This window comes from Phodopus roborovskii, unplaced genomic scaffold, assembly GCF_943737965.1.
Source record: "Phodopus roborovskii unplaced genomic scaffold, PHOROB, whole genome shotgun sequence".
NCBI lineage: Eukaryota > Metazoa > Chordata > Mammalia > Rodentia > Cricetidae > Phodopus > Phodopus roborovskii.
The window spans coordinates 3,673,180-3,699,373 of record NW_026126525.1 but is presented as its reverse complement, the minus strand read 5'-3'; positions in this window follow the sequence as shown (position 1 = coordinate 3,699,373).

Sequence of the window (26,194 nt, the reverse complement as noted above, 5' to 3'; positions counted from 1 at the left end):
TACACAGGAATTACATCTGTGAGATCTAACAGGTGTTAGTGGGGAACAGAATAGGAACAACAGGAATCTAAGCTTACCTTAGCTTCTGGAAAATGTTTTTTTTAATTCATAACAAAGTGAATTTTATGCAACAATAAACATATGTGATATTGAACTTCAGGCAAATGACATCGCAGGAACCACACTTCATGTGGCTTTAAGTAGAGACAACTAAATGGACTGATCAGGTTGTGCTTATAAATTTAGGCATATATATATATAACATGAAAGCAGAGGCCATGATCTCTTGCATTGCACTTTTAACTGAGCCACTTACCAGCATGTGTGGATTTTTGCTAGAAGAGTTAGTCACACCAGACATCTGTCCCATGTGTTATCAGAAATAGACCTTGCATCTTTGATGGTACTTCGGATCTCTCTGCACGATGTCAGGCAGTTCACATATGCATGCATACACACACGTGCAAACACACATGCACACACATACATATGCATGTTCAAGCAAACTCTTCCCTTCCCATTGAACTAAAATCTCTTCAACCCATACTTCCTATTCATACATAGAGATGGCCTTTTTTCAGAACACAGTGGCATACAGTGGACAGCAAGAAAACTAACACATAAAAAAATAGCAGATATGAAGCTCTCTTCATTTTTTCATGCCAATTATGGTTGGTTCTGCCTCACAAACAAGAGGAAATACTTTTTTCAAAAGGAAAAAAAAGATAGCATATTGATTGAAGTATTTCCACAATGCAAGTAGTAACATTATTCTAACATTGTTGGAATGGTGTCTTTTTGAAGTCTCCTTACACAGAAGATGTGTTAATAGTAAGCAGAATGCAGCACAATGCTGGAATCTACACACTGAACGATAAGGACATAGCGGCATGTCTTTGCTATCTTCACCGTGACTTCTTTGTCATATCTCAAGCTGCAAACTCCATTATGCCGCTGGATTAGTTCTGTATGTTAAACAGCATCACCCGAGGTTTTGTGGGACTTTTTGTTCTTAGCATAGAAGGATTCCTGAGAAGAGAAGCCATGTGTGCAAATAATATTATCAGTCAACGGGCATTAAAAGAACTGCTCTCCCCCTTTTTGTATAATGCCGATATTTTTCTTTTTCTCTTTTTCCTTTCCTTTCCTTTTTTTAAAGATTATCTGGGCCTGCCACTTGCTTCCTTGACATAATTGAACATGTAATTACTATGTAAATTTAGGCCTCCACCTGCTTTTGGAAGAGCAGAGACCATTTTGGTACCAGAGATTTCAAAGCATTAATCATTTGAAATATAGTACATTTGACTTAATCTGTAAAATGAAGATAATTCTTATCTGCCATGCAGAGATTACTGTGAGGATTAATTACTTAATTTTGGTTAAGCAATTTGAACATAAAAAGCATTACTTAAATGAAGATGAGGCCCTACTATTCAAACCAGAAATCACTGAGTACTCCTCAGAGAAGCAACCATCCTTTTGTTTATTATTATTTTATTACTGTTATTCTTATATTTGATGGATCATTATATAATAATTTTATGTCAAAAACGTAATACACCTTTTTTTCTGAAGACCTAATATGCATGTATTGTTGTTAACTAAAGTAACATGGATTACATAACTATGATTAAAGTCTGTGAGTCCCCAATACGTGATATTAAACTGTTTCACAAATGTACCATATTTTCTCTACCCATTCTTCAGTTGAGGGGCATCTTGGTTGTTTCCAGGTTCTAGCTATTACAAATAATGCTGCTATGAACATAGTTGAACTTGTTGCATGGATGTGGATCATTTGGGTATATGCCCAAGAGGAGGATTGCCGGGTCCTGTGGTAGACTGATTCCCATTTTCCTGAGGAACCACCATACTGATTTCCAAAGTGACTGTACAAGTTTGCACTCTCACCGGCAGTGGACGAATGTACCCCTTTCTCCACATCCTCTCCAACATAAACTGTCATTGGTGTTTTTGATTTTAGCCATTCTGACAGGAGTAAGATGGTATCTCAGAGTTGTTTTGATTTGCATTTCCCTGATGGCTAAGGATGTTGAGCACTTTCTTAAGTGTCTTTCAGCCATTTTAGATCCCTCTATTGAGAATTCTCTATTTAGTTCTGCACCCCACTTTTTAATTGGATTACTTGGTGTTTTGGTTCAACAAACATTTTTAAACCCTATTTATCATGTATCTAATATGTACTTGGCATTTTTGGGGCAGAGAGAGAGAGACAGAGATGGAGACAAAGACAGGAAATAATACTGAACATGCAGTTTAAACTCTAGCAGGAAGCTGGGTCAGAACTATAAAGATTGCTATAGAATGTAAAAAGTGCATATTAGCAGGGTCAAAAAATTGTCCCTACTAAGGTGTTATTCAATATCATTGTCCAGGAAATTTCTCAGGGAATGAAGACAAACAGTGTTGTGTGTGTGTTTCTAAGGGGAGGCCTTGGATGTTACAAGAAAGCAGAAAGAACTGTGGTACAAGAACCAGATGAAGACAGAAGTGGAGGGGGACAGATGACAAAAGTCTTATGAGCCATTTTAGGGCCTTTCCTATGAGCAACAAAAAAACAAAACAAAGCAAAAAGATGTGTTATCTATAAAGAGTTACAAAGAGTTATTCCTGGAGTACACACAGAAGTTGTATAAATCAACAAAATACTAGAACCTCAAACTTTTACATTTAAAAACAAATGATATTTATTAAAATGAAATACAAGTATCACAGCCATTGAAAAGATGTTTATATGAATATTAAAATTAAAATGTCACTTGCAACGTATCCTATAAAACACACTGAAGTCTTACTGAGTTCTGATTTGGGAGTTTAGGTAATTATGACCTGACAAGACACTTAAGTGGACTTTTTACCCATTATTTTACACTCTGATTGGATGTTCATGTTGCACTCTTCCATTAAGAGTACATAAAATGCTGTGGGAAAGAGTAGTATTTAATTTAGCTTAACCAAGTACTGCAGATTGAGTCTTCTCTAGGAGCCTCCAAGATGGCATGGGAAGGTTATTGAGAAATGGCTGTCTTTCAAAGGCAAGAGTCATTGTTAAGAAGTCCATACTCACTGGTCAAGTGAGGATAAATGGAGCCTAGATTAGCAATGCCAAGTGATGTGACTTAACTCTTAGGTGTCAGATAGTCATAATCACTATAATTAGCAGCAAGTGGCCTCATTCATGAGACCAGTAGAAACCACAAGTGCAACACAGAGTTCCTAGAGAAACAGCATCCAATACAGCTAATCCTTAACTCAAGTAACCAAATATGGATGTGTAAAACCTGAATGAAGTCTTTCAAAAAGAAAGCTACGATCTTTCCCATTTCTAACCCTGAGCCACCTACTTATTCTACAGTTGGTTAGCAAGATAAGAATTCTCAATGCCACAGAGGCATGTGCTCTCAAGATTCGAGTATTTCTTCAGTGTATCTGTATGTGAGCAGGTACACACTCCTGTGCATCCATGTGCAGACAACAAAGGAAAGTACCAGGACCCCTCCTATTTTGCTCTCCTCCTTATTTCCTTGAGAAAGGGTCTCTCACTGAACCATTTTTGAACTTGCTATCAACCAGCAAGCTCCAGCAATCCTCCTTGACCTGGCCCTCCCCCTAAGCACTAGAGTTACAGGCATGTGCCAGCACACCCAGCTTTTTTACGTGGGTGATGTGGATCTGAACTTGATTCCTTGAGATTGTGCATAAGTCCTTCTCATATGCTGAGCCATCTCCCATTTCCTCACCAGTGAATTTTTTCATTGTGGTCTAGGTCATACTCAAACACCATCTTCAAACTAATGAGCACATTTTCATTCTGCTTCTCTTTCCACTAAGACCAACGGCGGCAGGAGGAAAAAACATACTTTACAGCACAGTACTCAGCAGATGAATTGGGAGTTTGCATGTGTTGTATTCACATTTGATATGGCACTAACTCATTAAGTGGGGTGAGGGCAAGACTGCTAGATTTGAGTTAGTCCCAGAGGAGAGAGTAAAGTCTCCACAGAAGATTCAACACATGTCATAAACAACCCTCCATCTTGGCCCATATAACCTGACAAATCCCACGACAGTCTCTTCAATAGAGAAAGGTAACGAAGTCATTTGTGTTGATACAGACCAAGCAGTAAATGCTGAAAAGAAAGACAGGGAAGCAGAATTTCAGCCAGACTCAGGCTTCTAGTATAGCCCTTAGGTTACTAAAAGAAGACACAACACCTGCCACAGAGGACAAGGCACTGTTTGAAAAGCAGCTATTAGAATGTTCGAGAGCCCTGAGACTAAAGATCTAATTGTGGGATGTGTAGCTACAATCGCCAGTGCTGACCTGTGTGTTCAGACACACCCATGCCATGGGTTAGGATGGCTGAGGTAGATAAGGAGATCCTTGAGGAATGCTAGCTACTGACTAGGAAAGGCTGATAACCTCTAGCTATTGACTGAGTGAGGGGTCTATCTCTACAGACACATAACCATTCCCAGATCACACCATTCCCAAGGCCTGTATCTGATGACTGAGACATGGGTGCACAGATGTGGCTATAGGGCCCATTTCAGGGCAAACACCATAGACACCATTGCTGCAGAGCTCCCAAGCTAGCTGACTAAAGCTTTGGCGTGTATGCATTGAAGTTTCATTTCATCCCCTGGCCAATATTGTTGTGTTCCTTTTCTTTAAAAGTGTGTATTCTTTTCAAGGTAGCTTAGACCCTAAACTTATCCCACAAAAGAAATTCTGAGCAAATTGCATAAAATAGAAGTGGTATATCTAGAGTCACAATCAGGCAGATTCAGTAAGCACAAAAAAATCTTCAAGGACATGTGACCCAATCCCCATGTGACTTACCACCACATTAATTATGTTCCTCAGCTCACACTTGAGAGATAATTGATAGGGGTAGAAATTGCCCCTTTCATGAGCTGATTAATAACAAATACTGAGCTGGATTCACAGTAGTTCTGTCCAGTATGCTGGTGTGAGCTAATAACAGACTGGTTCATATTGCCTCTTGGACTGGCCCTAAGAAGCAGCAGTGGGAGGAAATTCTCTGAATGGACCAACCTGTGGGCAGAACATATGAGCATATATGTGGAGAAGTAAACAATGAAAGAATATGCACATTTTTGCTGTCAGGGGCCTTGCATAGTTGGGAGATTCCTAGAGGTTGACAAGTTTCTAGTCCACATGGAGGAGACATTGGAGAGGACTGATGATAACAGGCAAGAAGATCTTTGTAGCCTACAATAATTCCTTCCAGAAAGCAGGTACTGAAAATGAGGAGGACTGGGTAACTCTGTCACAAGGTGGCAGCCACTTACTCTTGTTGGCTGACCTTAAGTGAACAGTATTCATAATTTCATGTTTAGGGACTGTTTAGTTATGACCTCGTCAGCTCAGGCTCCCTTGACCCAAGGCTAATCTAGCTTCCTTTTTTTCCTTTGTAAAACAAGGTGTTACATATAGTCCTGACTATTCTGGAAGTACTTTGTAGACCAGGCTGGTCTCAAACTCAAGAGATTCTCCCACCCAAGTGGTGGGGTTAAAAGCCACATCAAGCTTCTGTCACCAAGAATTTTCCAATATATCAATCACAGGAATGCAATCCTAAACCTTCAACATAGAACCATGCCATGACTCAAAAAGACAAGCCTATCTACCAAAGGAAAATTACACTAGGGTCTTCTACCCTGAAAAAGGCAATGATTTATCTTGATCAAGACTTGCAAGAACTGCAGTTATGGATAGAGATTCCTTATGGCATGAAATTCACTGGTCTCACACAGACCTCACTACCCACAGCTGCTGACCTGATAGAGGAATGGAATAGCTTCTTTTTTCTTTTTTCTTTTTTTTTTTATTTATTTTATATAACCAAGTCCATTTAAATGAAAACAAACATTTATAGACAATATTTGGGAATTTGGGTGTTGTTCTTTCCAAACTACTTCCTGCTGGTAAGGGGCGCTGTCATGGGGGATTCAAAGAAGATTCAGAAATCCTGGCTGTAGTCTGTCAGGCTGCTTTGTCCAGCTGTTTCGAATGTAGGATCACCTTGTACTCTGTTTCAGGTGGTCTGGCTTGATAAAACCACATTAGTCTGGAAGGAATCCACATCTTTTCATTTTCGTGGAAACAAAAATAGAAATCCTTTTCCCCAGGAACTTGTCCTTGAACTTAAATTTTGGAGTCAAAGCATTTTTTTAATTTAATTTATTATTTTACGTGTGGATCCCAGTTCCCCCTCCCTCCCTCCATCCCTCCCTTCCTCCTTTCCTCCCTTTTACCCTCTCTACCCTCTCACATGCACTCTAACCACCTTCCCCTCCCATCCCCCCACCCCAAAGGAATAGCTTCTTGAAGACAAAGCTAAGGTACATTAATATACTGGCTGGAGAAATTACCCTTGATTGTTAGTAACCCCTTTCTTTGTACGCTATCCTAAAAAAAATTTTTTTAATTTTTAAAAATGTGATCATTGGGAGGATAAAGGGCACAGTTACAGAGTAATGGCAAGTAGATATATAGTTGGTACAGGTCATATATCTCTTGGTATTCCAAACACCCAGTTTCAACTCTAAATGGATAAATTCAGGAAATTTGGTCAATTGCTGTACAGTCATCCAGGACTTAAGAGTTCATGTAATGGCATTAGGAAGTTTGTGTAGTACTGCAGACATGCTACACAGAGCGGGGGTAATTAGAATGGAGGGAAAGGCAGCTGGTCTGTCCTATAATCTTAATACGATGCTGCAGCAACTGAGGCTGTCGCTTGTCACAGTAATCCTCCTCTTGTCAGTTCTTCCTGAACCCTGGAGAAGCTACCCTTGTGTGGAGTAGTCTTATGTGCCCTCAGTGTGAGAGCAAAGGCTCTCATCAATGCAAGGGGCAAATATCTCAGCAGTACTGATGCCCAACCAGGTCTCTTTAGCCCCTAGTGCTCACATCCATTAACTGTTGCAGTAACTGCTAATGACTCAAGCCTGACCCCTGGTCTCTGGGGAATCATCCCATACACCCCCATAAATGCTCTTCTCTATCCCTGAAAAGGGTTAAGTTCCTGATGCCTATGCTAACTTTATAGTCCATGTTCTAAACACCATCTTCTATTTGCCTTTTGTTTTTATATGTCAAAATAATGGCTTTTTAAAATGCTTTCTTTACATGGTAGCTAAAGGATTTTATGCAAATATAAATAAACAACCAGGAAAACCTCATGACTTTCTGGTTCCTCAGCATAGAAACACCACAGTACCACAATAATTAACCACATTCTATTAAAAACAAAGCTGATTGCAATACCAGCCCACTCTCAATTGGAGTAAATGGATGGAGGGGACTGCTCAAACCAAGAACCTCCCACATGCCAAGCAAGTGTTTCAGTCCCGCCAACTTCAGTTCTTGGTAGAAGGAACAGAAAGCCCTGTTTTTGGAGAGTTACAGATATAGGGATGGACAGAAGTATTTGGGTTCTATGTAACTGACTGCTCATGGTAGGATCTATGTCACCGTTTTGCGTGTGGCCATTCTGAACTTCCTTCACAACAATGGTCTAGAATAAAGATTTTCAGTTCCATGCACAAATACAAAAAGTTCTCCTGATTTCTGTTTCTGAATTATTTTATTACATCTTCCTCTAACCCATGACTTTATTTCAAATCAACCACTTTTTCCACTGATGATTTAAAAACAGAAAGTAGACTACAAAACAGAACTTTGTGGACAAAAAAGATATAGCACTGATTATGTATTATCTTATTTTCCCTCTCATGGTCCAGAGTCAAAGCAACCTCCCAGTCCAGGTATTCTTTTATCAAGATGAGTAGCTGATGAGCTGAGGTATTTATAACTAACTGCCAAGCTGGGTTTGGCTGGGCAGAGTTCAAAGGATCAAATTCAAGAAGGCACCTGATGGGGAATGTCTTTCTGTATATGTGTTTCTCTTATTGGTTGATGAATAAAACACTGATTGTCCAATAGAGGCTGGAAGATAGGCGGGACTAGGAGATGAGGAGAATTCTGGGAAAGGTAGGCAGAGAGAGACCTTGAGGAGATGCCGTGTAATGGAGGAAGGAGTAACAGGCCCTGACCCTTCTCCAATACGATAAGACCACGTGGAAATACTTAGATTAATAGAAATGGGATAATAATTAAGAGAAAGCTAGCCAGTAAGAAGCCCTAGGCATCAGCCAATAGTTTTATAAATTAATATATGTCTCTGTGTGCTTATTTGGGGGCTGAAACAGCTGTGGAACCAGGCTGGAAAAGAACCTCCACCAATAGGCATCAAAAGAAAAAAGAAGGTCTTAAGGGTCCTAAAATCAGCATTTTTCAACTAAAGCTTGTGACACACTAATAAGCAACAAAGCCAAGTCAGGGAGCCACCACCCATATGTCTAAAGAAAAATGGAACAAATTACAGTAAGGTAGGAATTAGCAGTGTGTATTACCTGGAATAGAAACAAGCATTTTCCTCAAAAACTTTAATTCCAGTAAATGTGTGCTTATATGTGTTAATATTAAGTCATGGTACAAATCATATTTTCAACAGTGAATTGTAGTTGACTAAATTTAAAGTCACCAATCTAGATAGAAAATATTTGATATGAGAACACACGTGGGTTATGTCTTGAGCTCCCACGTTTAATCATATAATTCTACCAGCTCCTATAAAGCCAAACCAAGGGCAGCTTTTCAGTAGTTCTGGCTCCTCGAGCTGTCACCTTAGCTATACTCACTGTTCCCCAGATTACACCCTTCTGAAACCCAAGTACAAACAGGAAACTCAGATAATTACTGGCTTAGTTAATTCATAGTATTTATTTGGCTATAATCTTCTTTACAGAGCTAAGTCAAATTCAACTAATACTATTAGAAACGAATTCTCTTAAAGCCAGAGCTAATTAACTAATGCAATGTTCTCTAAGAATCTCTGTGCATCTTGAATTATTCAAGAGTCAATATCTAACCTTCACCTTAACACTTAAGTCTACACCAAATGTTTGACCAAAAGAGCAAACACAATATTTTTTTAATGCCTTCTATACCAACTGAAACCAATTCTCCTTTTACTTTACTTTTCTAGATGAACCATCTCTCTGAAAACTTTAAGAAGTATCTCATACAAACAGGGAACTCAGAGAACACATGCCTGTCTTCTAAACTCTAAGGAGATGTCCATGCGGAAGATGGTACTTCTAAGCTCTGAGTCATGTTGACCCTGGCGGAATCTGAGTGATAAAATCCTTCAAGTTCCATTGAGTTTTACCGGCTTTATGTTTTTGATTTTCCAATCATAGCACATCTGAAGAAAGACTAGATTTCTGAAAGAAGATACAGTTATGACTGGAGAGAAAGCTCAACAATTTGGCAGTTGTTGTTCTCTACAGGGAGGAGACTTGGTTCCCTGCTCTCACATTAGATAGCATACAACCTTCATTAACTCCCGCTCCAGGGCATCTGACGCCCTCTTCTGGCCTCTACAGGCACTGCACATGTGCATACTCATTGCATATACACACAAACACAACACACATAAACAAAAAATAAAATTTTAAAAGACAATACACTTAGAGGCAAGCACACATGAGTGCAACAGACATGGTAGTTACCTCCTCAGTGAGTCAAGAGCTTAGGAAAACTATCAAAATTTTGAAATTTTGAAACACACAACCATCAAAGACCATTTAGAAACACCAATGTAGGCATCTCAAATAACTTTGACAGTGCATTTTCTAAATGTCATATTCTAACAATTTTGTTGCTGGTATAAAAAAAAACAAAATTTGTTTTGTACCCAGACATTATGTCTGGTAATCTGACTTACTCCTCTGCCTAATTCTAAAATTCTGTTGAGAGATCTTTTTAGACTAAAATGCATCCAGTTTGTGCTTAGTAGGCTTAGGAGTACATATGTCTTCCTTCCCAATGCTGGGTCATTCTTTCTTGCCTCCTTTTCTTGGATAAGATCTAAAACAAACAAACACAAAAATTAAGCAGAAGTGGTAAGAGAACAAACATCTACTGGTTTCCTTCTTTGTGTAAAGTATGCTTTTAATATTTCCCCTTAAAAAACAACACTTGTGACCGAGTTTTAATAAATATTCTCCATTAAATTAGAGGCATTCTCTGTTCAGTTTGCTGAGAATTTAGTGTTATTGTTTTACTATGGTTGTATGTTAAGTTTTATCAGGTTTTTTTTTTCCTTTCTGTTTATATAGCTGAATGATTTTTCTACTTTATTCCATTACTGGTGGAAAATTACATCAATTTATGCTTCAAGTGCTAAACCTAGTGCAGGAATAAAACAAATCTGGTTGTTAATACATTTACTGTTTTTAGTCTACTAACTCAAGTATATTCATAGCAGCATTATTTGGAGAAAACAAAAACAATTGCCAGCAGCAAAATAAAGACTTGTGTTAAGTGCATTTATTGAAATATTCCATAGAAGTTGAAAGGCTATTTACTCATGCATCACAATGAGTGAGCCAGCCTCAAAGATGTGACATTGATCCAAAGAAGTGCTGTGGAATAATCCTTCTGTACACTGTGAAGATGTGTGGCTCTCATTGCTAATAAAAAGGTGACTGGCCGAGAACTAGGTGGGATTTTCTCGACAGAGAGAATGCTGGGAAGAAGGGAGGAGCCTAAAGAGAAACCCTGTCTCGGAAAAAAAAAAAAGTTTATGCTGAGCATGTAACAGCTATGTATCGTATATTTGACATATAAGTAGTATAACGTATATCACACCAGCATAATAGGTATCTGTGCCAGTATGATAGAGTAGAAACAGCACCAGATCATTCAAGCTCCGTCTTTAGAAGTCAGCCATGGGAAGAGAGCTTAAGCAAGGATGTAGGCAACTTCTGGATAAAAATAGCACACTCAGTTTTTTATCCAATGGTGTTTTCCATTTGTGGAAATTCATAGAGCTATGTATTTATATTGAGTGGCTTTTTACATATGTTACATTTCAATCAATATTTTTGAAACAGGAGGTCAAACAAAAGTAATATACACATGTGTAGGCACTTCATCTCTTTAGCATAATGTTATACTAAAGTATGAAATTGGGAACTGTGTGAGCTTGGATCCCTAAAGAGCAGCTGCTAAGATATGATTAAATAAATAATCAAGGATTTTATTCAAAAAAAATGTCCCTTACATTGAGTAAGGCTAGGAAAATATTCGTCAATGCAAGCTAAAAAGGCAAATATAGATAGAAACATCCTATATTATGGTGATGTCAAAAAGGTTTGGAAAGGCTACTTGGGAACTGATGGCTCCTGGAAATTGACCTGTGTAGCATGCCTACCATGGACTTAGCTAGTGGGAGTGCAGACTAGGATGTTACCACAGCAACTGGGGCTTTTGCTGAGTTACTGCTCTCCACAATGTTCACTCTTATGGACACCAAGAAGTTCCATCAAGATATTGTATTTTTCTCTTTAATATAGATCTTTTTATTTTTTAACATGTTTTTAAATTTCTTGCTCACTTTTAAAATTTAAATTAACTCTTGAGGGGTTTTTTGTTCTACAGATTTGGGCAAATGCATATAGTCACCCCTATAGTTATGATATTAACCAAGTTCCTCACACTAAAATTTCTTTCATAAATCATTATTTAAATTCAATTTCTCACCCTTACCCCTGGCAACTACTGAACATTGCTTTTTAGAATATAAGTGGCATCATACTGGAGGACTACAGGGTAGAACGCCAGCCCCTCTCTCCGGTAAGATAAGACCACGTGGAAATACCTAGATTAATAGAAATGGGTTAATATTTAAGAAAGAGCTAGCTGAGAAGAAATTAGTAACAGGCCAATAGCATTTATATCAAAAAAAAAGAAGTGGCATCATATATATGTGTAGCCTATTGACACACAAATACATGTATCATATGCATACCTTAACTGAAATTCCTGCATGCATCATAAATTTCTTAACAATTTTTCAAATACTTGGATTGTTTCCAACTTGGGGCATTTATAGAAAAAACACTGCCAAGATTTATTCTTCTCTTAAATATTTATCTGTATATAGAATTTTGCAGTCAGATTATTTTTTTAATGATTTTTTTTTTAAAGTTTTCTAGAGTGGCCATACCAGTTGTGTATTCCCGCCAGTCATGTACTCAGTTGCTAGTGGTCCCACATCCTGATTAGTGCATGGCATTGTTGGGGGTTTTGAATGTTGAATTGTTTTACCTGTTCTAATATAAACAGCACCTTCATTTTCAGTTTAACTTACATTTCCTTAATGACTGATGCAAAACACTTTTGTGTATGTTTGTTGCTATCTACACATCTCTTTTTTAATTATTTTCTCCTTTCATTTCCTCCCTCCTTTCTATCCTTCAAGTTCATGGCCTTTGCTTTTCATTGTTGTTGCGTACACATATGTACATACATGTGTTCCCAAATAAATAAATACATTATGCTCAATCCATGTAGTGTAACTTGTGTGTGTGTGTTCCGGGCTGAAGATTTGGTATTGCATAACCAAATGGTGTGCACTTCTCCAGGGAAGACTATTTCTCTCACCAGGCCCTAGTCTCCTGTAGTTCTTTGGGTAGAACTGAGGCCTCCTGAGCTTTCCCCTCTTCACTTTCTGATGTATATAGATGTCTGCATTGACACTGGGCTCCACACTGTGCATTTTTATTGGCTGTGGTTTTCAGTACTGGTCTTCTACTATTGCACAGAGAATTTTCCTTGATGAGGGTGAGGACAACACTGTGCTTCTTGTATATGCACATAAGGATAAATATTTAAAATGTAGTAGATTATGTGGTATTAGTAAAATGATGGTTGTAGGCCCTCCAAGATCCCTAAATTCACTACCCCTGAGTATTTGGCTAGGTTTCCAGTGTCAGACATGATTTTCCTCTTGTTGAGAGGGTCTTAAGTTCAATGAGTGCCACTACTGTACACTTAGGGTTATAATGTCATGTTGGTCATTGTTGTGGTCCGTAGGCATCCCAAAACATTGCAAGTTTTTGGGTTGCCCTTGTTCACCCATCCTACTACCCAGAGGTAGAGGGTTAGGAAGTTGGAGGCCAGAGAGAAACAACTTCTCAAAAACTACATATATTAAAGTGATTCATATGTCAATCTTCTGACCTTTAAATTATTTATGAGAATGCCTAAGAGAAAAAATGCAAAGTCCCATAAGTAAGAAGCACAGTGGATGTCTTTGTATTTTGATTTCTTCTAGCGGGCATTACTTTAGGATCTAGCAGGCATTACTTTAGGGATGAGGGATTGGAAGAATGGAAACAGAGCATTAGAAAGAAATAAAAACACCCTGGTTAAATATTCATAGTGATACAAGAATCAAGAAAACAGTAAGATATGCTGGGTACACTTATTAAAGAAGGTAGGTTAACAGACAATATTAAAACTATATATCTAATTAAGTTTCATTTTATAGAGAAAACCTCATTCCCCAGCCATGCCAGCTACAGAAGACTGAACATATTTTGGAACTCATGTTTGCCTGTGTAAGCCATGATGGGTGTGTGACTGAATTCCCTGTATAAAGTAAACCTGAGATTGCCCTGTGCACAGAGAACACAGGGCTCTGGTTCATCCCAAGCCTGAACTAGGGCTGCTAAAATGTCTGTGTTCACTCTTTGCTCCCCATTTTGAGTTTACGGAGCAACTCAAGCTGCACCAGTCTCCCTTCATTCAGGCTTTTGCATTCCAAGGTTACAGAAGCCATCTGAACTTTCAGCCACAAGCCTGTGTCCTGGGGACATGCTATTCCAACAATAGGAATTACAAGCTTCAAGCCATGGCTTTCATCACTCACATGGCTGTATAGATTTCCTTCTACTCTAAGTTGGAAAGATGGCACCCAGGGGACCTTGTCTTTCTTAAAGGATGTCAACATTGCTGACAACCAGACACAGAACAAGCATTTTCCTAAATAGATGATATTTTCCGTGTCATTCAAAAGCCCTGGATCTTTCCAATCAATCTCAAATGATATCACAGCAAGCTAATACCCATGAAGACACTAGCCATTTCAAACATGGGCTAGGATGTCAATCAGATCTAAAACACCACTCATAGTGGAAGACCCATAAGTCACAGGATAGACATACAACCCATTCAAGGAACACAGGGGTTCCCTCTATTGACCCTGCTGAACATGGCCCTGCTGCTTCCCGGTATTTCATTAATGAACAGACACTGTAGTGCATTCCACTAGGAGGGAGAGGTTTTCATTCAATCTATGGTAACAAAAGGAACATTTCTTTGTGAGCATGGAGACAAAAATCAGGACAGCCCTTCAAAAAGTGTTATTAACACATTCCCTGGGAAATGCTGGATGAAACCAAACCACAGCCTGTCAACCCACAGGACACATAGAGTAGACACCCTGCTTTCCCATTGTACCCTTGATCAGGTCATGATCAAAAGCAGAGTATTCATGACATTTTTAATAAAATAATGGCTACAGTAAGGAATGGTAATAGAGACTTTTAAATAACTGTGCAGATGAATGGATAGATGGATGGATGTGGATGGATGATGCATAGATTGATTGATAGATGATAGATAGATAATAGAAAAATAGATGAGAGATAGATGATAGACAGATACATGATAGATAGATAGATAGATAGATAGATAGATAGATAGATAGATAGATAGAAGACAGACACATCTTACCTCTCACAACAACTATCACTGCCCTTGTTTTAGAGGAAATTAATAATGCACATGGAATTTCCTCACATCATGCATATTTAACCAGCAGTAATACTTGGCTGTCTTCACTTTAAATATTTGGTTCTTTTCAGAATAAAGTATTACCCACAGTAATGAAGTCAATTTAATTCATCATTGATTAAATCCTACCAACATCCTCCAAAGCACCCCTGTCCTTAAGCTCATAGCCTCCTTCTGGTGCATTCTTGAACTTCACCTGGATGTGGCCTGAAGCAGTGTGCAGCGGTTTTGTGCGGCTCATCCTCCATTTGCTCTTTTCACTGTGTCTTTCTGTTCTAAGCTATATAAATACAGTGTATCCATTTAACTGCATTATAATTTCCAGTATATAAATGTCCCATAATTTAGATATTACTTTCCCAATAGTAGAAATTTAGGATATTTACGATGTATAATCAGCACTAATGCAACCACTAAAACAGCAATGGCAGCAGTACCGATTTCAAAGACACTGCGGGTATGGGTATGAATTACATTAGTGGGTGCATCCAACTTAATGTTTATTTTAAAAAGTGACACTGTAAACCACAAAAAAAAAAATGGTCTGTTAACCCATACAGTCTTTTCCCATACCCTGTATCTTAGAAACATCTATACGTATTACAAGGTAGTATCCATTGCCAGCATACTTTCAGAGTGAGTTCTCCTTACTCATTTTACACTCATTTACAGCCTGTCAGCACAAAGGAGATGTGGCCTCCCAAGCAAGGCCAACTCTGAACCATGGCTAAGCTGGAGTTCCATTTGCTTTCTCCACAGAAGCAAGTTAGCTGTCTTCTCAATGTCTTAGGAGGTTCCCTGATTGTAAAAGGAGAATAACAATGTTTCCCTCCTCATCTAGCTGGAGGAGTCAAATTACATTATTCAAGTGAGGAGTTTGGTGTAACACTTAACACATAGTAAACTCTCAAAAATCACTTCTTACAAACCATCGGCCAGCACTCCCCTAAAGAACATCTGAATTATTTCCAGAGGTTTCCAACATACACAAAGCTGTTATGGGTGTCTTTGTACATATGCTCAAATTGTCCGTGTGCTTGTGTATATATACATATATTCATATAATCATATACTACCACTAATAAAGAGGAATGTATAGCAAGATCACAGGCTAGATTGCTACCCTCAAAGAGTTTGCATTAATATACACTATCATAAGCAACACATTTGTGTATCACTAACCTTGTGTTATCAAGATTTAAACTTTGTCTACTTAACGTATAAAGATAAGGCCTGTGTGTGTGGCTCAGTGACAGAGCACTTGCCTAGCACAGGAAAAGCCCCGACTTCAAGCCCCACAAAAGACAAAGCAGGGAGCCGAGGTAACTGTTTCACCTTTACCTTCATCTTATAATGAATAAAGTGTTTTCATCCATTCACGTCTGTGGCAAACCCAGTGTTCTAGAATTTCACATTATAGTAAGGTGAACACATGCAACCAGGTGGGTAAATACTAACCAGACATTAATTGTCTTTGTCCTAAATCAAACTGTCCTATCTTCTTCAAAGAGAACTCTAAAATTTGTTTGTTTGCCAACTAAAATGTTGAATGATCAATTTTATTTTGTACTCTCGGATCCAAAATTCAAAGGTATTATTTCCATTAAAATCTTCTTTTTTCCCCATGGGTCTGGTTAATTTGGATATGAGATGTTTTTATTTATGTACAAATTTTCCTATATGTAATAGAGTTTATTAAACATTTTTTAGAGCTTCTTTCTCTACAATGATATGATCTTAATGTTATCATTAACTAAGAGTAATGGCTATAGCCTGCATTGTTTTAGAGATTTCCCTTTACTGTGTATGCCACCCATCTGGAGTCAGGACATGTGAACAGCAAGCTGGAGCCAAGCCAGGAGCATCTTCCTTGACAGCTAGCCAGCTTCCTTAGTGCCAGAACATTCTATGTACACTGATGGGAGGAGAAAAGTCATCCACAGACTAACAGCCTCTCAGTCCTTCAACTATAATAAGAGCCCACCTAGCAAGATATTCTCATTGGTACAATTGTGGCAAGAATGTTACAGAGGTATAAATGGCTTTCTGATTGTATTTAAGGCCCCCTCCACAGGAAGGAATGCATACCTGGTAGCAAACCTGGCCAAAACCTATGCCTAGGGAGGTCATATGCCCTACAGAGGAATCTACTGCTGTTTCATTCCATGTGCATAGTATAGAATCACACTGCCTTCCAAATACATCCTTATACCCACATGTCAACACAGCTCTCACCCCTCCTGCATAATGCTGCTTATGGTGGTCAGACAATGGTTAACACTGAGACTCACAATTAGTCAAAATCAAGAAAGTAGGTGACTACAGAATGTTCATCCCCAAATGGGAAAGCTGTATTACATACCCACATAGACACCCTTGAAGTTTGGGGAGTATCACAGAAAAGGGGACAGAGGATTAAAAGCAGAGGTCTTGAGATTCTTGAAAAAAATAGCATCTTCTAGACATGACGTGGCCTTTTCCCTCATGAACACTCAGTGACTGTAGCTGCCGGCCCAAGACCCAGCAGTCAAATTCCAGCAGGTGCTGGGCAGGGACTCCTGAGGCCCCAACCCTCACTGACAGGACAAAGCTGCCTTTATTATTCCACATCAGGCATGCACTACCTGGACAGTCAGGAAGCCCTCACCAGTGTCAGCCTCCACACAGGATGAAGCTGCCCTTGAGATAAGGATGATAGACAGGCATCCTGCTTTTCCCTGGGGTTAACTGGTGCACAGAACTCCTAACTTGACCTTACCCAGCAGTCCTTTATTGTTAAGATTGTCCAATTGTCAATCATTGCCAACATAATTCGGCATATCGGGCAGAGAAATAACACTAAATGCCACCCTTTCACCAGAGGCATCCAGAACAAGACTGAGAAATCTGATTCTCAAATCTCTGATACGATTATTCTACATTTGGTGTTGCTGCGTCCGTTTTGGAACTTTTTGTAGACTCAAGGAGCAAAGCCAGGTGTGGCAGCACACAGCTTTGATCCCAACACTCAGGAGGCAGAGGCAGAGGAATTTCTGAGTTTGAGGACAGCCTGGACTGCAAATGAGTTTCAGGACAGTAGGGTAGGGCAACAATAAGAAACTCTGTCTTGAAAACCCAAAAAGGAAGAGGAGGAGGAAGAAAAGGAAAGAGGGAGGGAGGAGAGAGAGAAAGAGAAGAGAGAAAAGAGAGAGAGTAGTAAGAGAGGAGAAAGAGAGAGAGACAGAATGAAAAAAAGGAAATTTATAAATTAAAGGAAAAAAAAAACAAGTAAATTTTCTACCAAAGAAATCTTTGATGGCTTTAATTAAGACAAGGAGGTTTCTAAAAGCAGGAATGGATACACTGGCCCATTAGATTGATGTAATCTAGGCAACACAAAGCTCTGTAAAACCAAAAGAAGCAGATAGCTGAGCTGAGCCTCAAGCAGCATCCACACAAAACACAAACTGTGTTCTGTAGGTCAGTCACCCCCTCATGTCCCTACTTCAACCTGTGGCCACGAAAGTCACACGGGGAGTATAATCACATTTCACAGAAGCTGTTTTTGTCTTAAATCTGCCCTTAATATAAGGCAGGCAGCCGAGGAAATTCTATTTAATAAGGCATCTGGCTTCTAAATGAAGATGCATCCTATTTTCATTCTAAAATTAATTGGGTTTGTTATTGAAACACAAAGTTGATGTCATTTGCAGTTTCCTGTCCCATAAAATTATGTTTAGGGAGAAAGTAGGAATGTTAGGATATTTTTATGATGAAAGGTCTTGCTGTTCTCTCTAGTGTGACAAGTCGGAATGGATATTTCAACATTACCATTTTGCATTAAGATTTCGTCTCTTATGCATGAAAGTGTTTGGTTTAAGTAGGATACATGGTGGGGTGTTTGTTTCATACTGTCCTTTGACTGTTGTCTTATCGTTAGTCCCTTCACTACTGAAAAGTTATTCTTTGTACTTAGACCTCCTCCTGCTCCATGAAAACTTCTTTGCCTTACAGCATTTTGTCTCCTAGTTTTTCTTCCCTTCCTTTTCTCTCCTCCTGTACCTTCTTCCTTCTTTAGTCTGTCTTTGCAGCCAAAAGGATTTGTAACTGTCTTATACTAAAGGAGAGTGGGGAATCTAGATAAAGGAATTGCTTTGCATCTAGAAGGGGAAAAAATCTCTTAGGTAGTGATTTCTATTTTAAAACACAATCATACAAGAGGCTTTAAAGGAATATAGAGACCATTATAAAAGAATACCAAAACTAACCAAGGCAAACAGCAGGCTACATGGAGCTGTGGCAACAGCACAGATGTAAAGTACATGGTTTATGGACACAGGGCTTGGGCTCAGCTGATCTCCAGCACCATAATGAGAAATAAACAGAAGGCTCCTCAGAATCTAGAACTTAGGTTCAGCGACTACAGCACTCAACAAAACAAAGCCGGCTCCGAATTTTATTCTCACTTACCATTTCCTTTGTCCTATTATAAATCAATAATTAAAACATTTAACGTTTATATAACCAGTAAGATGTGATAGCGTAGAGAAATTGTTATCAAGAAGATCATTTATTTTTTTTATCTTTTTTTTATTTATTATTTAACATGTCGATCCCAGTTCCCCCTCCCCCATCCCTCCCTCCCTCTTATCCTCTCTGCCCTCTCACATGCACCCTGACCACCCTACCCTCCCATGCCCCCCAATTCCATATGTAGGGCAATGCCATCCAGGTGGGGTCATGTAGATCTGACAGGTCATTTGAAGTAGGGACTAGGACTTCTCTCCTGTGTCTAGGTTAAGGCAGTTATCCCTCCATGGGGGATGTGTTCATAAGGTCCTTTTGTGCACCAGGGATACCTCCTGGCTCCACTGTCTGAGGTCCCTTAGACTGCTCAGTCCTTCTGGCTGAGATCCATATTCAGGGGGTCTGAGTCAGTCCCATGCTGGATTCCCAGCTATCAGTCTGGGGGCCCATTAGCTGCTCCTTGTTCAGGTCAGCTATCTCTATGTGCTTCTGCAGGTCTTGTCCTCTCCATCTGCATCTGGGTTCTAGTTAGACTCAGTGTTTATGTATGGATGTTTGCTCCTGTTTCCAACAGGTATTAGATGAGGGCTCCATGATGGTGGATAAGTTAGTTGTTGATCTCACTATCAGGGAAGGGCATTTATGGTAGCCTTTCCATGGTTGCTCAAATTGTTAGTTGGTGGCAGTCTTGTAAGAAAGACCTTTCTTTGGGTTCAATTTTCTCTTCAAAACAATATTGGCTCCCTCTTTCATATTCTCTCTCTCTCAATCTCTCTCTCTCTCTCTCTCTCTCTCTCTCTCTCTCTCTCTCTCTCTCTCCTGTCTTCTATTCCTACCCGAACTCAATCTTCCTAGTCGCACGTGTTTTATTTTTTATATATTCTGCTGGTCTCATTTCTCTCTGAGGATGATAAACTCATGACAACTGGATCTAGTGAAAGCTTCCCACCACAGTCACCCTTCTCAAATTAAAGGACCACTCGGGACATCTTTAAATTACATGTAATTATAATACATATAAATGATATACTATTCCTGAGCTTACATCTGAAGAGCAGCTAAGTATTTATACTTTAAGTTGCCATCGATCATATGAAAATATTTATATCCCATGTGCATTTTGCCATGCTATCCTTCTTATCCATACTATAATATAGATCCTTTGAAAATGAAATATAGCATATGTGAGGCATGCTGAGGATGCAGCTGGCTTGATTAAAAATGCCTGGGAGATGGTTTTTGCCTGCAGGAGAAATTGTTATATAATTACTATAATACATCTGCTATGGGTTTTGTTGTTGTTGTTGTTTTGTTTTTTAACAAAAACAAAATGAATCCAGGTGATTTCTGAGTGCCTCTCTAATGTGAAATCAAGGAAGACGATTATAGAACTAAAATTGTAAAAAGAATATATGGAAATGAAAAAATAATTCAAGAACTTAGCCTTTGGCTAAGACGACAGACATTTGTTTGTTAGTGTTTAGAAAGTCTGTTGCGGTTGTTGAAGAAATGTCAGGGCAGCATCCCACCATTTGTCAGAAATAAGCCGGTTGTCATAGCAAACGTAGTATAAATCCCAAACTGCGTTACAGCACAGGAGACTGAGTATATCATATATCAAAGTCTAACATTATTTCAGATTGTCCAGTCTTTAAATTAATGTACATTCCAAGTTGAAGAGATTTCCTGTGTTAAACAATCCACTTCTAAGAACACAAACATCTTGACAATTGGAGCTTGCTACTTTAGCTTCCTTAAATACCTTTTTTCATAGACTAAGGCTGTGTCTTTTTCACCATGATCATAAGCTATCAACATCAATCAGATGTGGTCAATCGGATGTGGTATTTATGGTTCTTATTATGAAGTCTTCATATACATTTGGTGGTTGGTTATTAATGGTGTATTCAATTAGCCATCTGTGAACATTCAGAAGAGTGACATTTTATTTAAAGAATAAGTTTTTTACATTTTAAACCAAAAAAAAAAAAAGATAAAGCCAAACACTAGAAATACAGCATAAAGTTTACATTACAAAGTAACATTATACAGACTAGGCAGATTGCACTTATATATTCAGCATTATATGTTGAGTGTGTGTGTGTACAATTAAAGAAAGAAAGGCTGGAGGCCATTGATTTGACAGCAGCCTAAGACCTCAAAAAGAAGAAATGCTTGTCGTGCGGAGGAAACACCTGAATTACTGGAATTTCATTCATACTGAATTGAGTATACACTGGGTTTGTTTGTTTTAATAGATGTGAATCAAAAGTCTCAAAGATAGATGGGGCATCCTAATTTGCACAGCTGTGTCTTAGAACTGGGACGAAGTTGGGAACTCATCCTCCATCCCTTGTCTGATTTTCTCATAGAGGTCCCCATCCCAGACCCCAGGTCTCCCACCTCCAGCAAACTACTCAGCTTGTTGGTATTTCTAGTTCCAATTCTAGCGCTCCAGTTAAGATCTAAGTTTAAGTACTACCATCCTGGAAATTCAACAACTTCTCTAGGTTCTGATTCCAGCAGTTGCCACTGCTAAGGTCAGAGAGGGCGAGAAGAGGTGGCCCAGTGCTTAAGAGCACAGGCTCCTCTTCTAGAGCATGCAAGTTTGGTTCCCAGCACCCATATGGTGGCTTATAACTACCTGTATTTTCAACTCCCAGGGGATCAAACACTCTCTTCTGACCTCCATGGCACTAAGCATGCATGTGGTACATAAACATACACACAGGCAAAATACCCATACACATCAAATAATAATACTGTTGTTTTTAAAGAACATTCCCAGAGAATCAAGTGATTTGGATAAACCAATAGTTAACAACTTGTCCCCAACCAGATGTGATGGCACATACCTGTAATCTAGTGGCTGGGAGGCTAACACAGGAGAGTTGGCACAAAGTCAAAATAAAAGCAAAATATTTGGTCATACATGTTTCTATGCATACATATGTCACTTCATCATAAACAAATGGAATAACATAGTACCTAGTACTTAGTCACCTTATTTTCTTAACTTTGTGGTATTTTATTTACAAATTCCCACCCAGACTTCAGTTTCATTCATCTTTGAATGTGTTTGGCATATCACAGGCACTGCCATTTGAGATGAATGAAGCATCTATACACCCATGCTTGGTTTTCTTTTTAGTTAATAAGGAAACTTACAAAAATAATCGAGAATAATCTATAATGAAGACTTAGTGCTATAATAGCTTGTACATATAAGTGAAATTCTCTAAAATAACTCCATGATGTTGAAAATGAAATACTATTTTTAAAAAACAGAACATACTAATTTGCCAATGCTAATGGGAGGAAATCTTTGACGTGGTGTTAGTTACATAGCTGGAGACTTGGTAGCTGTCTTCAAAATGCATGAATCCAACCATTATCCAGCAGTTTCCCATTGCATTATTTCTGAGGAAGCACACTGAAAATATTTCCATGGATCAGACACCTCACTAGTTTCCAAGAATACTTATTTTCTTTCTTCATCATTGCCTTGACCAACTCAACCAAACTACTTCTGGTTCAATTTACAAAGCTAGAAAGTATTCTGAATGGCAAGTTCTTGGCCAGCACAGCACCCACAAACATGGCTGGTCATTCTAAACAAGAACCAAATCATGTGTGGTTAGCTCAGATTGTGAGATAATCTTTGTGAGAATCCTTGTGACTCCCTCCTCCCACTCTGACACAAAATGAAGACAATTTTTATAAAGGAACTGGATTTTAATTTGTTTAGGAGCTTAACATATCACAGATGGATTTCAATTCAAGTATTTTTTTAACCACAAAAGTGAAAAAAAAATCTAACCTTTTAGTAACAACTACTTTTTTAAAACAATTGTTTCTACTTTCTAAATGTCTGTTTTCACCATACCAAGCCCCTTAATTCCTCTTGGCTTACCTCCTAATTAGTCTTCATTGGAAGAGTTTGGTCCTCGCCCATTGTGTGGGTTTTGATCCTGGCTGTGTCACACAATGAACCTTCTTCAGCAATCTCTGGTGGTGAGAAGTTCTTAAGGAGATTTACTTGTGTTTAAGACTAAGCAGCCACTTTGTCTACTTCACTGGACAGAAAGATTTAAAGCTAAAAACAGGTGCCTAAAAGAGCAGGTTTTGTTTTTTTGTTTTGTTTTTTGTTTTTTGGTTTTTTTTGTTGTTGTTGTTGTTGTTGTTTTTTGTTTTTTTAAAGAAGGCAAGAAATTCAAATTAGCCCCATGTAGCCATCTTTCAAAATGGCCAATGTGACAGAGAAGCAATGAGCCTCTGTGCTTGGTCCTGTTGTTTGATTCCCCTAACTTGAAAGCACTGAGTTACTTCTCTTTGCTATTTAAAGTCAAGTGCAGATCAACTATGGGGTTTTACTAATTCTAAAGGAAAAGCCACCAGACAGAACAGCAATGGTGAAGGTAAAGGAGGAGACATTTCGTTTTCTTCAAAATGAAACTCTGGGTGACATTTTCATTGTCTTTTGCAGTAAATATTTTAAGGACAAAATCTGTTTTAAATGATATAATGCTGGAATTGTTTATACACAAATAATATCCTAGCAATTTAATGTGTTACAATACAGACTTTCTTTTCCAGAGGATAGACACCTGTCTAATTCATGTGTACAGAGACAGAGCCTGTAGGCATCATTTCATGTCTTAAAGACCTAGCACAGTGGTGTGATTATGAATTATGGCTTGACATTATTTAATGCCATTTAAAATTTAGTGCTATGGATCTCATTTCAAACCGTCATCAACACAACATAAATCCTGTCTGCAGGAAGAGATGCTGTATTAAGCGGCAGATGCACAGTCTTCCCCCTCCTTTACTCTTCCATGCCCTTCTAGGGATGACAGTCTATGAGAGATGTAGACAAAGGGGTTGGGTATGGAGGCAACACAAGAGGCAATGGAGCTCCTCCTACTCTTTTTAAAATACTATCCCCTGTGGTAGTATTGTAAAATCTATAATTGCTTCACTTACCTCTTCTAGTAAGCAGTGTTTTCATTAAAAAAAAAAAAAAAATGGCCAGAAGCATCCACAGAGTATGAACTCCTCACCCAGTAAAATTTCAGGCTAGGGCTAGAGAGAGGCTTAGAGGTTAAGAACAATGGCTGCTTTTCCAGAGGTCCAAGCTCAATTCCCAGCAACCACATAGTGGCTCACAACCATCTGCAATAAAATCTGGTGGTCTCTTCTGGCTTGCAAGCACACATGCAGGCAGAATATTCTATATATAATAAATAAATTTTTAAAAGAAGTTCAGGCTAAACTGTTGCTGATCACAATCATTCTTCACCATTAAGTAGCTCGCCCAACAGGAGGTCAAAGTGCATCCACGGAGCCACAGGGAATCAGTGCTCTAGGTTATTCCTAATAAAAAAAATGAAAGCAAGAATATGAAGACAAATCACAGCCACCCAACAAAGCTTTAAATAGTTTCAATTACTTGGGGTTTTTTAACTTTTTTTTTTTTAAGTTTTGTTTCAGACTGTGATATGCACAGATACAAAGAGCTGATTCTTGGATTTCAGCAATACAAGAATTGTAACAGTTACAGCAGGGTTAAAATGTGCACAAGAATTGTAACAGTTACAGCAGGGTTAAAATGTGCACAAGAATTGTAACAGTTACAGCAGGGTTAAAATGTGCACAAGAATTGTAACAGTTACAGCAGGGTTAAACTGAGCACAAGAATTGTAACAGTTACAGCAGGGTTAAACTGAGCACAAGAATTGTAACAGTTATAGCAGAGTTGAAATGTGCAAATGCCTGAAGGCAATTCTTTGAGTAAGCTGTCAAAACATTTAAATTGTGTCCCTGTAGTGGCTTCTAACTCTTCTGAATCCCCTGCTGGTCTCCCAGCATCCTTTCTTTGTCAAAAGAGAATACTCTGTAACTCTCCAAAGGATCCCAGCCTCCTTTGTATAGATTGTCATGTTTATTTCTTTATGTCTTTTTTTTTCCCAGAATCCTTGATGATTCTTTTCAGTTTAATTTTGTGAATGTGGCACCCATTTTTAGAGAGACATTACATTTGGTTCTGATTCCTCTTTTACATTTTTTTTCATAAATGGATTCTTCTTCTTTGTTTGAACAATGGGGAAAGCAAGCAGGTGGTAGGTAGATGAACAAAAACATGGGATGAGCTGGAGACTACATTCAGCATGCTGCTGATACTCCGCATGTCACAAAAAATGCCAAGCCACAAACATCATGCTAACATTAGAAATAATTAACAATAAAAACAGAAAGTATTATATAATAACATCACCCCATACAAACATTACTAGTGCATTGGAAAATATTTACTGAACTCGAGTCAAGAACAAGTTCTCTGTAACTCAAATGCATGTCACCTTCACATGTCTGCGGAGTGCTGGAACAGCTACTGCAAAGGATGCTTTCAAGGTACAAATTAGATCCTGCAGGCCCAACATGCAGAGCCCTGAAACCTGCCCCCTTTGTGCAACTTACAGAGTCAGAGAAACGGAATCATGTGAAGCAGAAACACAAGACTTACACAGTGTGGCCACATTGGGAAGAAGAACACAAGGAGGGTCCAATGACCCCCAATTTTCTCCTCCATGTACTGATGTGAAGTTTAAGTACAGTAAAATTTAGAAGAGGGTAGTGGAGTCAAAGTGTGGTTTGTCTCAGTTCTGGTTCTGGAAGAAAATGCAAAGACTTCTACATGTTGCCATTGCTTACAGGAATCAATATGGTTCCTACCAGACTGTTCTCTCTGCTCCAGCTTGTGGCCTTGTCCTCCTGGATAAACTGTCATGAGGGAGTCTATCCCATGAGGCCCTGATGCTTCTGGGATCCAAGGTGACTCAAGAGAAAAGGTTAAGGACAGGGACTTACCTTTGTACCTTCAATCAAAGCAAAATGAAGGTGGAACATGAGGCTTTCCTCCAG